Source organism: Anopheles gambiae, chromosome 2 (assembly GCF_943734735.2).
Source record: "Anopheles gambiae chromosome 2, idAnoGambNW_F1_1, whole genome shotgun sequence".
NCBI lineage: Eukaryota > Metazoa > Arthropoda > Insecta > Diptera > Culicidae > Anopheles > Anopheles gambiae.
Window position 1 is genome coordinate 12,230,027 of NC_064601.1, and position 12,197 is coordinate 12,242,223.

General features: G+C 45.9%; 1 protein-coding gene across 9 annotated transcripts in view; it reads left to right on the plus strand.

The window, feature by feature from the left end:
• LOC1281190 (uncharacterized protein CG43867) overlaps positions 1-12,197 on the plus strand; it is a 178,842-nt gene that overhangs the window by 41,162 nt on the left and 125,483 nt on the right. The gene's annotated exons all lie outside the window — the stretch shown is intronic.

The window sequence follows — 12,197 nt, forward strand, 5'->3', positions numbered from 1 at the left end:
CATTGGCACGAGAGCAGCGCTCAATCTCACCGGCAGCGATGTCGACCGGATCCAAGAGAACAAAGTAAAAAAAAAAGAAAAACCGGCACAACATTTCCAGCACGAGCACATTTCATGACAAGGGCCACTAAATTATTTAAATCCTCGTCAGTGTGTGTGTGTGGTAGCGGTATGTAACGATACAGGCAGTCCTTGTCACGTTTCCGAAAGGGAATACACTTGCGCCCTCGAAGGATGATCCGAGCGGGAGACGGAGAAGCGGCGGACGGCGGGTGTCCGTTTATGATCGCCAGCCGGTCAGAAAAAGCTAACGGAGCAGATATTAAGAAGTGGCTCACCGGCTTGCCGTGATTGGCACTGCCACTCGTGGATGGTGTGTAGTGGTGTTCCAGCTTCTCGCCGCATGGAGGAGTATCGCTCTGCAGAATGGACCACTTGGTGTGGTCCTGGCGCTTCATGGCTGAACGGCAACTCCCTGCTGTTGCTCAGTGTGTGTGTGTGTGGTGTAGCTTGGTTTAGCTAAAAATTTGCACATCTCGTTATTTTTCATAGTTCCCCATCGGTTAATAAAAATGAAATAAAGTGTATCACCACCGGCAGGATCACTTCCTTGCGCGCAGCTTGCGGTCGGCCTTCCGACCTTGAGTGTTCGGTGCGGTCTCGGTTGCTCGCTTGGGGAAGGTTCCGACAAAGCTGTTGGGACATGTCGGTTTGGCTGCGGTGTCGGGGATATTGAGACGATGATTGGAAGAAATTGGTCAAGAATAATGACATCCGTTAAAGCTTCCGTTTCAAAAACGTATAGTAAGGGAGTCTCTATCATTTGAACTTCCCTATTGTAATAGTACATTTATTACTTAAATTTTATTTAATTTGATAGTGTAAAGTACCACTGAACCCAGAAGAGCTCGTTGCTTTTATCCATCCGTTTTGCTGGAAGCTAATCGACTGTAAATTTCAAACACTCCAACCCGTCCTTCGACAGTCTGTGCGCTCAATCATTTCGCAAACTAATGCAATCATACCTGCATTAGAAATGCCTCCCAAACCAATGGATTCTGGAACCGTCATGTACAGTACCAAATTTCGTTCGGAGCATTATGAAAATCGCAGTCAATTGGTGTGATTTGCAAACTACCACCGGGTGGACTCCACTTTTGTAAAACCGGACAGCGTAAATGCTTTTGTGTGTCGATTTATATCCGTCCGGCAGCGCACACACGTACCCTTAGAACTGTACAGTTTGCATTGGAAAGGAAATGCATTGCTGCACCCCATCACCGCCATGTGTATATCGTTTGATCTGTGGCGTTTTGCTGCCGACGGGGCTGTTTGAACCGATGCTAGCCTTACACCTAATCGCACACAGGACTAAGCAATAAAATGGTGGGTGTTTGAATAAATGCACCCAATTCGGCCAAACGATTGCATTGCGGCGGGGATGTTACAATGTGCGTGCATAGCAAAATCTCCGGCTGCACAAATGCAATTGCTTTCATTCAATTCGGGCAGCAGGCCATGGCAGGATGGCCGGCATTGCGATTGCAAATGAGCCGCATTTCGCAATAAATAGTTTCGTCCGTAGCGCAACTGCAGTGGGGCCTGGTGTTGGATAGTTGTTTAGGTTTAGCTGTATGCAGAAGAAGCTAGAATGTGCAGTTTATCGTACTATTGCATGGAAGTTAGTTAGCGCTACCAGCTCCTGCTTCCTGTGGGATAAGTTTGTGAGTTCGCTTCTCGTTGTGTCTAATGCGCTTTAATTTCCATGGATCGTGATGAAACGAACGATTTTGGAAACTTTGTCTGAAATCTTTAAACCCCCAACGGTGTTATTGTGCGTTATTTGTGAAATATTTATGACCCATTGGTTTTACATCCTCCCTTTTACTAATAAGTGCAGCCGCGCATCGTCTTGCTGCGGACGATGTGCATCAATAATTATTATCTTTATCGTTAATTATTATTGTTATTTGCGCTGGCTTTCTTCGGTCCCGATTGGTGCGCCCACGATTATTGCAGTTAGGGGCATGGAAGAGACACCGAGAACGGTTCCGCCGATTTGGAATGTCCCCGTAGGCGAAGAGGAGGAGGAGTCGCTCTTGTGGCGATGATTATTAATACGATCGTAACATCGAACGAACCCCCGACCCCAGTGTTGCTTGGTGTGCCATAATTTTCCTCTGTTCAGAGTGGATAAACTCTTCCACCCGGTTTGCTTGTTGGGCTTTTTGTCCGCCAAGACACACATTGGCCTTTATGTTCTTCGCGTTTTGTTGCTTCGCGAGCAAGAGGTCAGTGTCAATTGAGTTAGCTTGAGTGGAATAATGCTCATTTTTTGTCTAGCTCCCGTGTCTGAGACGCTACTCCGAGACATGGTGTTACGCATACTTAGCGACCGCAAAGATTGTGAGCAGTAGCGTGAGCGACGTTGTTTGCCTTTCCGGAAATGGATGGATAAAGCGCATTTTACCATTTAATTTAAACACAGCATTTAGAGTGGCCAGCAGCGGGGATTGCTAGTGAAAGTGGCTCAAAATTCGAAACGAAGCTGAGTTGGGCTTTAATAGGAATAAATCACTTGACCATTACGCTGTGACGCTTTTCGCGAGCAAAAAAGAGCGATAAACGTACACACTCCAGTGCATATGAATTATGTTGAAACTGTTTTTTTCCTACTGTCACTAGTTCATTAGAAATGATTCGGTCGATTGGATTAATTAAATTCAGTTCCAACACTTAATGGACCGTTGCGTGCTCATCCGCGCGCCTTTGTGTGTTTTATGTGGAAAGGTGCATAACGGGTGAAAACTGCAGCTTAAAACAAACATTGTAACTAGACACAGTTCAGCCAGACGTGGACGCCGACGTGGGAAGCGAAAAGCAAAGCGAACCTAATACCAGAGACCCACGTTGCATGAGTTGCATTATGCGGCGTAATTCAATTTGTGCCACAAATCGTTGAATGAACGCCAACAACGGATCAGATACGGTTGTTTGGGTTTTGGCGCCCAATCGAAAGGGAAATGGAAGGGTTCAATTGTTTATCATACACACATCTGAGAAGCACACAGCTCATAATTGAAAATTACTGTCTGTGATGATTTTTCGATTAAGTGCACCGGGCGTTCGGTGGCCATTATTATTTGATTGAAGCAAATGAAGCGTGAAATATGGGAAATTAGTTACAGTTTGATCGCTGTGATACGCTGTGACTGGTACTGATTGGTGAAAGTTGGAAGGAAATTGCGTTTGAACGGATTTCTGTTGCAGGGCATTAGAAATGGTACTGCACATACCGGCACCATTGTATTTGTTTTATTCTGCAGCAAACGTTTCAAATTGATTGCCATCAGTTACGTAGCGCAAAAGAAGCGTGGCGTGGTGGTGACGCGTGGACCCTTTCGATCATCGATTCTTTGGGCAATGTTTCTTTGCCCACTCCCCACTCGAGTGCTCGATTCAAACCCCGCAATGGTGATGGCACACCGTTTGCTGGATCAGTTGCAAACAGACCCGATGGACAATTTCCATCATTGGATTCGATTGCAATCTCCGTCCCCGTCCGACCGTAGGCGCAAATCTGAATAATATTTCAATAAAAGTCATCGATTTATGAAAATATATTCCACACAAAAAACCCGGGTGTAAACGAAGGCCCGTATTGCTTAAAGGGGGGAGGCAGGCAACATGTTTTGGTGGTGTATGTTGTATATTGGCAAATTCTACAGCGCCTAAGCGCCTCCCCAGTGAGGGAGTGATGGGGGGCCCCCTATGCCGAATGGAGAAAGAATGCTTTCGCCTTTACCCCGGGTCAGACGGGCAGGGAGGCAGGAAGCCTGACTGACATCGCTTTCAAATCATGCATGTAAGTGCGCTCTCTTTCTCCCTGCCCCACTGTGAAGTACACCATCCACCACCGGGTACATTGTTGTGGCTCCCGGGAGATACATATTCAAACTTGTGCTCGTAATCGATTCGAATGAATCACACCCAATCAAGCGAAAGGAGGGAAGGTTATTCCGGTGGAAACATGTGTTTTGGGAGGTATTTTTATTTTCTTTTATTGGCAATCTGTGTGGAGGCACATTTTTTTGGCTTCCATTTTGCGGAGATTTGGCAACTCTCGGTGCTCCAAATTGTTGTGATCCAATGATATCGCCCGCTAGCGATTGTGCTGGGGAAAGCAATAAATGGTTTATCTGTGGGTTGTGTGTTTACATGCAATGGCAAAATGGCGTGCCCCGGAGGGACTGTTTTTGTTGTGATTTGATTGTGTATTACGAGATTCTAATTCGTTTAGAGCGCATCGCTCCAGTTTTTTTGCTGTACAAATATCGATTGCAGCGGCCCTGAGCGATGGGGGTTTGGGGCCACATTTTCCCACGCTGATAATACTGTGAACATCATGCATCTTACTTTACCAAAACCAATAAAGCAAGAGTGCACACATACGCTCAAAAATTGTCCTGTTATTATTTGATTATTTTTAAATTACGGACTAATTAATTGCATTTGCCCGATGTCCGGCGCTATAATGAATGATCCCGACCCTTCCACCGGGCAAGGAGGGGGGTGGGAGAAAGAAGGTTAAAAATTAATCGAAATTGCTTATTCGGGTGTACGTTTTTATGCAATGCAATGCTGCAACCGGCAGGATGCACCGAAAGAGAAAAATAACATCGAGACAAGCAAAAAATGCACTTCCACGCCTGTGATATGATGGTTATAAATTTCAAGTAAATTAAATTGAGTTTAATTTATTTATGTTGCTCGGTTGCAGCACTTCGAACCCTTTCGGGACGGGCCATCACATCACTACGCACTACGCCGCTTAATGTGATGGATAAAAATCGCGCAAAATAAAACACACAACAGCGTGTGATCGGTGTCGCGCCAGGCTTATCATCTCCGGTCTCTCTCTCTCTCTCTCTCTCTCTTTCCCATTTCCGGTGTGTGTTCGGTCGCTGTGCGGGATTGATCTGCCGAGCTGTGATGATGCACTTTTGGCTCATCAGCAAGTCCCACATGCATACTCGTGCCCCTCTCTTGCCGGTGGCGTTTGTTTGAAGGGCGAAGTAAATTATGTTAATTCGACTGTTATGAAGAGTCATTCCATCATTTGAATAACGCGGCCCGGGCCCGTTCGCTTTAGTGCGTTCCGCCAACGCATCATTTTTTTTGTTCTTCTTCTTCCTTCTATTCGTTGTTTTGTTGTGGTGCGTGTCGCTTACGCATCGGTAATTTACTCCAGCAACACACGCTTGTTGCTGATGAAATGGATGATGATGATGATGATGGCAGTCGCGGAAGTAGACTTTGGTTAGTTTATCGTTCATGGACCGAGGTGTAGAACTGCATGATAGATATTTAAAAGTTGCGTTTTCGGGATCTAAATCCAGATAGGGGGTTTGTTTGGTCTAACTACAACCTACAAACAATGCTTCAATGTGGTAGAATAGTAAGCACAAACATCATCAAAAATCTATTTTTAACTCCCTTCGGTTCGATATAATTTTGCAAGCTCCTATTCATAGTTAGATCGTCATAATAAAGAGTCCGTTTACGCTCTTGCACGAAGAGCGGTTTTGTTCGACATACACCGGAACACGTTTTCCAACCACTTCTATCTACAGAGCGACGGAAATAGAGCAACTCTTCCATTGCCCAAAGTTAAACATTCAATCGATTCGCAACATCATCATGGGCTCGTAAAAAAGCGCTAAAATATGCCCTCGATTTCATACTTCACGCTTCCCCTTCACATCAAACGCGACCCTACCCCTGGCCCGCTCCAGGGCCGACGGTTTTTGTAGCCGAGTATTATCGAATATTTATATTTTCCGAACCAAATCGCAAAGGCATCTGGTACGCATCGGCCGGCAATCCGTTTTTTTGCAGCCACTGTCCCCACGCACCCCAAATACTGTTTGCATCCAGCATTATCCAGCGGTGGGTGGGGGCGTCTTGTGCAAGTCTTTCCCGCTTTTACGCGAACGGATAATTCCGTACGCACAGCAAACGCAGCGGAGCCCTTTGGAAGGCGTGTGTTGTAACGCAAACGAAACCGTATGCTAATGCTGCTGGGCGTGTTGCGAGACACAGCTGGGTTTGACAGTTTTGCTGCGAAACATTCGCAAACACACGCACCGCGTATCCTGTTCCGTGTATGGGTGGGTAAGATTGTATCGGTTCCGCAAAAGGGGGAATGAAACCCGTGCGGGCAACCGAGTTGCTGCAAAAGTTGCTGTCCTGCTCCCCAAAGATCATCCCATTTTGTCGCTACCGAAATGGTCCCCACAACAGGGAAGCCCTTTCCGCTCAAAGCGACGCGCTGTACGTGGGGTTGTGGTGTGTGGAAAATCGAATCGAAAGCACTTCCAAATAGGGTGGAAACAAAATGGCAATATGGAACAACACACAGCGGCAAATGAAGTTCTTGCCGGGCGGTGGCAAGAAGACGCGCTCGCGAATGTTGGCTTGTTTTTGTAGGTGCGTGTGTGTGGATGAAGCACATAAAATGGTGGTGTAAAAGATAAAATTGTGAATCGGGCCAAATTTTCGCATCATACATGCTGCGTGTGTGATTTTTGGTTTTATGATAGTTGGTCTGGTCTGGCGAAGTTGTTGCGAACCTGTTGAAGGACTGTTTTTGTTAGTGACGCTACGATTCGCAAGACGTTTAATAGCTTGTTGGAGTTAATTTAGTGAAACTTTAACCGTATTGTTTGATGAGAATGATTGATTTTTTCCCCTGTTTGCCAGTTTGAGGTTCGATTTTTTTTGTAGAATGTCTGACTTTACAGGGTTTCCCACGATTTATAGGTTGGCAATTTTTTGTGGGTTCCTATATTTTTTTGGTGCGTTCCCACGATTTTTTGGTCGTTTCCCAGAATTTTTTGGTCCAATTGTATTGATATCCAATCGGAAAATACCAATAAATTATGGGAACGAACCAAAAATCTATGAGATACGACCAAAACATCGTGGGAAACCCTGTATGCGACACAGTTTGCATACCATTCAGGCGGTTTGTATAAAAGAAAACCGAGACATTCTTGGATGTTGGATTTATTATTCTATAGACGTGCGAAAGGCTTCGTTATACGCCCCAGCAGACCAAGAAAGCTTGGAAGTCGCAAGCAGATTCATTCAAGTCATTTGGTTCTTTATTTTTATTTCATTCATTAACAGACTCTCCTTTGAAATGTGTCCTAGTAGTAACTATCACAAATGCAATATATCTCCATCCTAATGACACATTTCTTTGTTTCGCTCGATTTCGCTCCCGCAACAGTTGATCATCAAGCTCCGCTCTTGAGTGGTACATGTTGTGACACCGAAATTGTTATTTTGGGTCAACTAATACGTCAAACTTTTGGCCGATCAAAAGCTCATTTAGCTGCTGTGGCCACCTCAATGCGTCCTGTGTAGTTTTTCCCATCATTCACGCTGCCAACAAATTGCCACCCATATGCTCATTTGGCGAATGCTTCCACCTTATCGTTGGCGTAAACACATCAATCAATCGAGAGCAACACACACACAACCCAAGTCTACCACCTCCGAGATCAGCAAGATGGATCGGTGCAACACACAACTGCCCGCACATTTGATCCAGTGCACACGGCTGCGGAACTACTTCCGCTCCAAGAGCTTTCGGGCTGCCAAAACTCTTGTCATCTGCAATGAATTAGTGGCAGACCGGGGCCGGCCTCCCTTGCCCTTACCTTCCATCTTTGCAGTACGGAAAATCGATTTATTGGATGTGTCATTCGGACGGGGGTTTTGGGGTTGATTTTTTGTCATCTGTTTGACGCACACAACTCGACCTGCTTAACCATTGTTAACCTTCCCCGGTTTGTGCTTGCCCCGGTAGTGATTCCTTTTTCCCCGTTCCCAGACCGAAAGGTTATTGGCGGGACGAATGGCGGAAAAAAATCCCGTGGTGACAAATGGGCAGTTTCGTTGTATTCTTACCCACACTTTTCCAAACCCCTCGTTCACCGGGCACGAAACCATCACAACCGAGAAGGGAGAAAAACGGCGAAAGCGTCACCGCGCTTTTCTCACTTAGTTCCTGGTGTGGCTTGATTTATGGTGTTGATGAAAGAATTTTTGGCGCAATGGCACCGAACTTGTGCCACCGTTCGGGAGTGTGTCCTCCCCAGTGTGCCGCCCCGCGCCCGCCCATTCACTGCTGTGATCGGGCTCGTTAGCGAGAGCGGTGAGGCAAGTGGTTTCGCGAACGATTTTTAGACCATTTCCCATTTCCATCATTGACGCATCTCCCGATGCTGGCCGTGCTCCCAACAACGCCGGGCTTTTTTGCTGTGTTTCACCCGGTTACCCGGTTTTGCCAAACTGGCCGAACTTTATCTATAAATCAAATTGATAAAAGTTTTCGAGGAAGAAAATCAAATTTGTGTTAATGGATTTATTTGCTTGGTTAGTGGTTAGTGAGGGGAAGCTCCAAGCACTCCAAGCGTAGACTCAGATTTCTTGTACACCACACGCACACACAGCCATGATGGCTCTGACGGAATGTTTGAATGCTTATAGCGGAATTTTACTTTTCCATTTGGCCCTGCTCGCTAGGGGAAACAACGTTTCGCAGCAATGCGTGAAAGGCTTCCCTGGGCGAAATGAGACTCTCCCTTTTCTTGCTTTCATCTTTGTTTGAACCGAACGGAAGGAGAAGAAAAAAAAAACGGCGCCGATGATTGAGTGTTTCACGTGGCGGAAGTAATTCAACTTTGACGACAGTTTCTGTACGCTGCTACCTTTTCTGACCTGGTAGAAGTAGAGGTTTCTTTTTTTCAAATTCAAAGCTTACAGCACTTTTGCTGGGTTTTAGGCCTTTCTTCCGGGATTAAGGGGCTTGTACTCGGTCTTCTCGAACGTTGCCGCTTTTGGGCAGCTAGTCTTAACAGTTTGCTTGGTGGCAGTTGAGGACAAACCAGAGCAGTTGCTTTTTTATTCGAATGCCAATCACGCCCTAAGCACGAAATTGTCCGTTTCGCTTACCTACGCACGCGGTACGCTCGGTACGTGTCGGAGCAGCAAGTGTGTGGCCGTACCGGGCAACAAACACTTGAACCTTCCTGAACCGAATGGCGTAACGCAGTAATTATTGACGGTTTTTGTGTGCTTCCCCTATTCCTACCTAGCACAGTAAGGTCCTTTCACGTAGTGCGTAGCACGGTCGATAATTATTTCCAAGCGGTAACGATTATGCAGTAGGATTTAACCGTAACCAATGGTTCGGGACAGCGAAACACAATGTCTTTGGAGCAAACACCTTTCTAGCGCGTCTGTGTGCTGTCCCCGAAGGTTGCAAACGGTGGGCAAAAGCGTTGATTGGATAATCTCAACTCGTAGCTATTGCTCCGGCAATTCGAACGGGCGAACGATCCAATAAAACTAGAACCAATCTCTAGCATGTCTTGGGGCTTGGTATGGGTGTGTGTGAGAGAAAAGGCGAGTTACTGCAAGTTATGGGCATCTGGAAAATCCCATCCCCGTATTAAGGCTTCAGCATCCGGCCGCCCGTCTACACACACACACACACCGGGCTCTACCATAAGTTAAATGTTATGTACACTCATTTGACCCATTTGGCACCACTTCTAGGCAGTATCGGGGAGAGCACGTTATGGTGCGGCGAGGAGCAAGAGGGAGATGAAGCAGGGAAATATAGTGTAGTGAAAATTCTGCAGTAATTTGGGCGCACAAGAGTGAGCTTTCGGATCTGCTGGCGGTATACGGAAAGGAGGGGAAGGTAGGCTTTTGTACCAACTCCGGGAGAGGGGCTGAGTGACTAGTTTCGGTACCAAGCAAACCAAATTCCTAATGGAGCACAACGTCAGTAGCGAGGCTCAGTATATTTGCAGTAACACTTCACTGCACGAACGCTTGGTGAGTGGTGCTGCAGTAATTTGCAAGAGGTAAAAGAATGACTCCCGTTCATCCTTTCTCACTCGGTGGTTTGGTTTGGGTTTTGTGGTATTTAGTGCTCTCAAGCTGGCATCTATTTACTTAATGTAAGTCGGATCGAGCGTTTGGCGAGGGGAATGGGGTGTTGGGAAAGAAAAAGGGTCGAACCAAATTGCAATCGAGTACTGCCACGAATTGTGCATGATTGTCGTGGAAGAAGTTATTGGAGCATGTCTCAAATGGCGCCATGTGTAAGTAAAAGGCTCTTGAGCTTGAAGTGTTTCTGCCTTCCAGATCTTATTAGACATCTTGTCATACAGAATCGATTCAATGTGTGTTTTATCTTATAGTATCATCCTTTTGTTGGAATCATTTTTTCCAATTCGAATGAATCTCAACTGAATGCCGCAAACTTATCCAACAATTTGCTACTAAAATCCTATTTTTACGGCAATGTATACAAACAAGCATTGCTATTGTTCAGCGAGCCATATGCTATCGTCTATTTAGTGCATGATGAACAGCTTCACTCATGGTTATTTAATTCCTTCTGCTTCACCCAGCCAACCAACCACTTACAGTAGACACACATAAAAGAGTGCCGTCGTCCCGTGTGCACGTTATCTATGAAAAATCCAATTTCCTCCACGTGCCGCCACTATCATGCCCGGCCGATCATCCTTTTCAAACCCAATCAAATATCTCGCACCCCCCCCCCTCGCGCCGACCCACATCTTCATTTCCCATCGAACTTTGGCTTTGTATGGACGCGCGTTTTGTTCGATTTCATTTCGCCCGAATGCGTATCCGATGGGGCCGGTCGTGCGTCGTGTCCCTCGCTTTTCAGCCCCGGAAGTTGAGTGCGAAAATGCGTAACTTACTGGTCACATTTCCAACCACATCCACAAGGCCAGCACGGAAGGCAGTGAAGGCAGTGATACTCTCCCATCCCAGTCCCCTTTCCGCTCCACCAGTGTTGGGCCGTTATGATGGGTGAGAAAATTCTTTGTTGAAAAGTGATAGAGCCCGTTGAATGCGTGCGACGTGCCATTTCAGTTTTTTTTTGTTTTGCTCCGTTTGCTGTTGTGGCTGCAGACTTTGCCATCGCTCCCCCTGCCATCAGAACAGTGAAAGGGGTTTCGGTTGATTTTTTCCGGTTGTTTGGAACAAAATCGGTGACAGCGAACGCACCGGGGGTGATGACGCGTTCGAATTTGTGTATTTTTGTTTGCGGTGTTCAACTGTGATTTTACGGGCAGATGGGGGTAACTGGTGAGACCGGTTGCAATGGGTTCCGGCCCTTGCCTCCTCGTTGCGGTCCTATTCCGTCTCGTTTGGGGACATTTTTATTACGCAGATAAATAATGGGAATGGATCGGATGTGTGTTCGATCTCCCCGTACTCGCACAAAGGCGACCGGCCGAGGAAAGCGAGGAAATTTTCCGGTGGGGAAGGAAAGAGAGCATTGGAAAGGATATTGGCATACGTTGAGTGGGTTTGATATTCTATTTTAGTTTACTATTTTTTTATTTTGCACAACACACAAAAAAGTGCAAACAAAACATGTATTGTTTGGTGGAATATTTTAAGCTACACTGCCACACTTTATGCAAACAGCTGTTTGGTGAGATAAATGTTCGTTTCGTGCGACCAGTGCACGCAGCACCGTCCAATGTTGCGTGGTGAATAATGTATGAAAAATGTTTGAAATTCTAAAGCCCTGCTCCAAACCAACATTTTCCATTGGATTGTTCTGCCCGCCAGGTTGATCCTGCGAATTGCAAAACATCCTGCGAATTGCATGGAAAATGTGCCGACATTATCGATAGAAACAAGTTGCTGCAGACGAAGTTTTTTGCAACAAAGGTAGAACAAAAACTAGTTATACATAGGCGGTTGTAGATCTGAGTAGATAAGGCGATGAGAATTGAACAGTTTATAAGGAAAAAATGTGTTTTCTATGTTAGTTAATAGATTTGAGAGGTATTTGTTTTTGAAATACATTCTTTATCCCCCGAAATTCCGGACATTGGTGGAATATATCATTGTGTTTTATGGAGCCTGCGATAGACTTATCAGTATTGGTCCAAAAATTGACTACCCGAGAACTAACGTTCGCGTTTCCCAATGAGTTTGCGTACGGGAAGGACATGTGCGTTGAAATATTCAAAATCCGATTAGATTTTTACGCCGACCTAGTGCCTGAGGGCAAAATGGAATTGCGTTTATGCTTCACAAAAGTCATTGGAATCGGCATCGGCAGC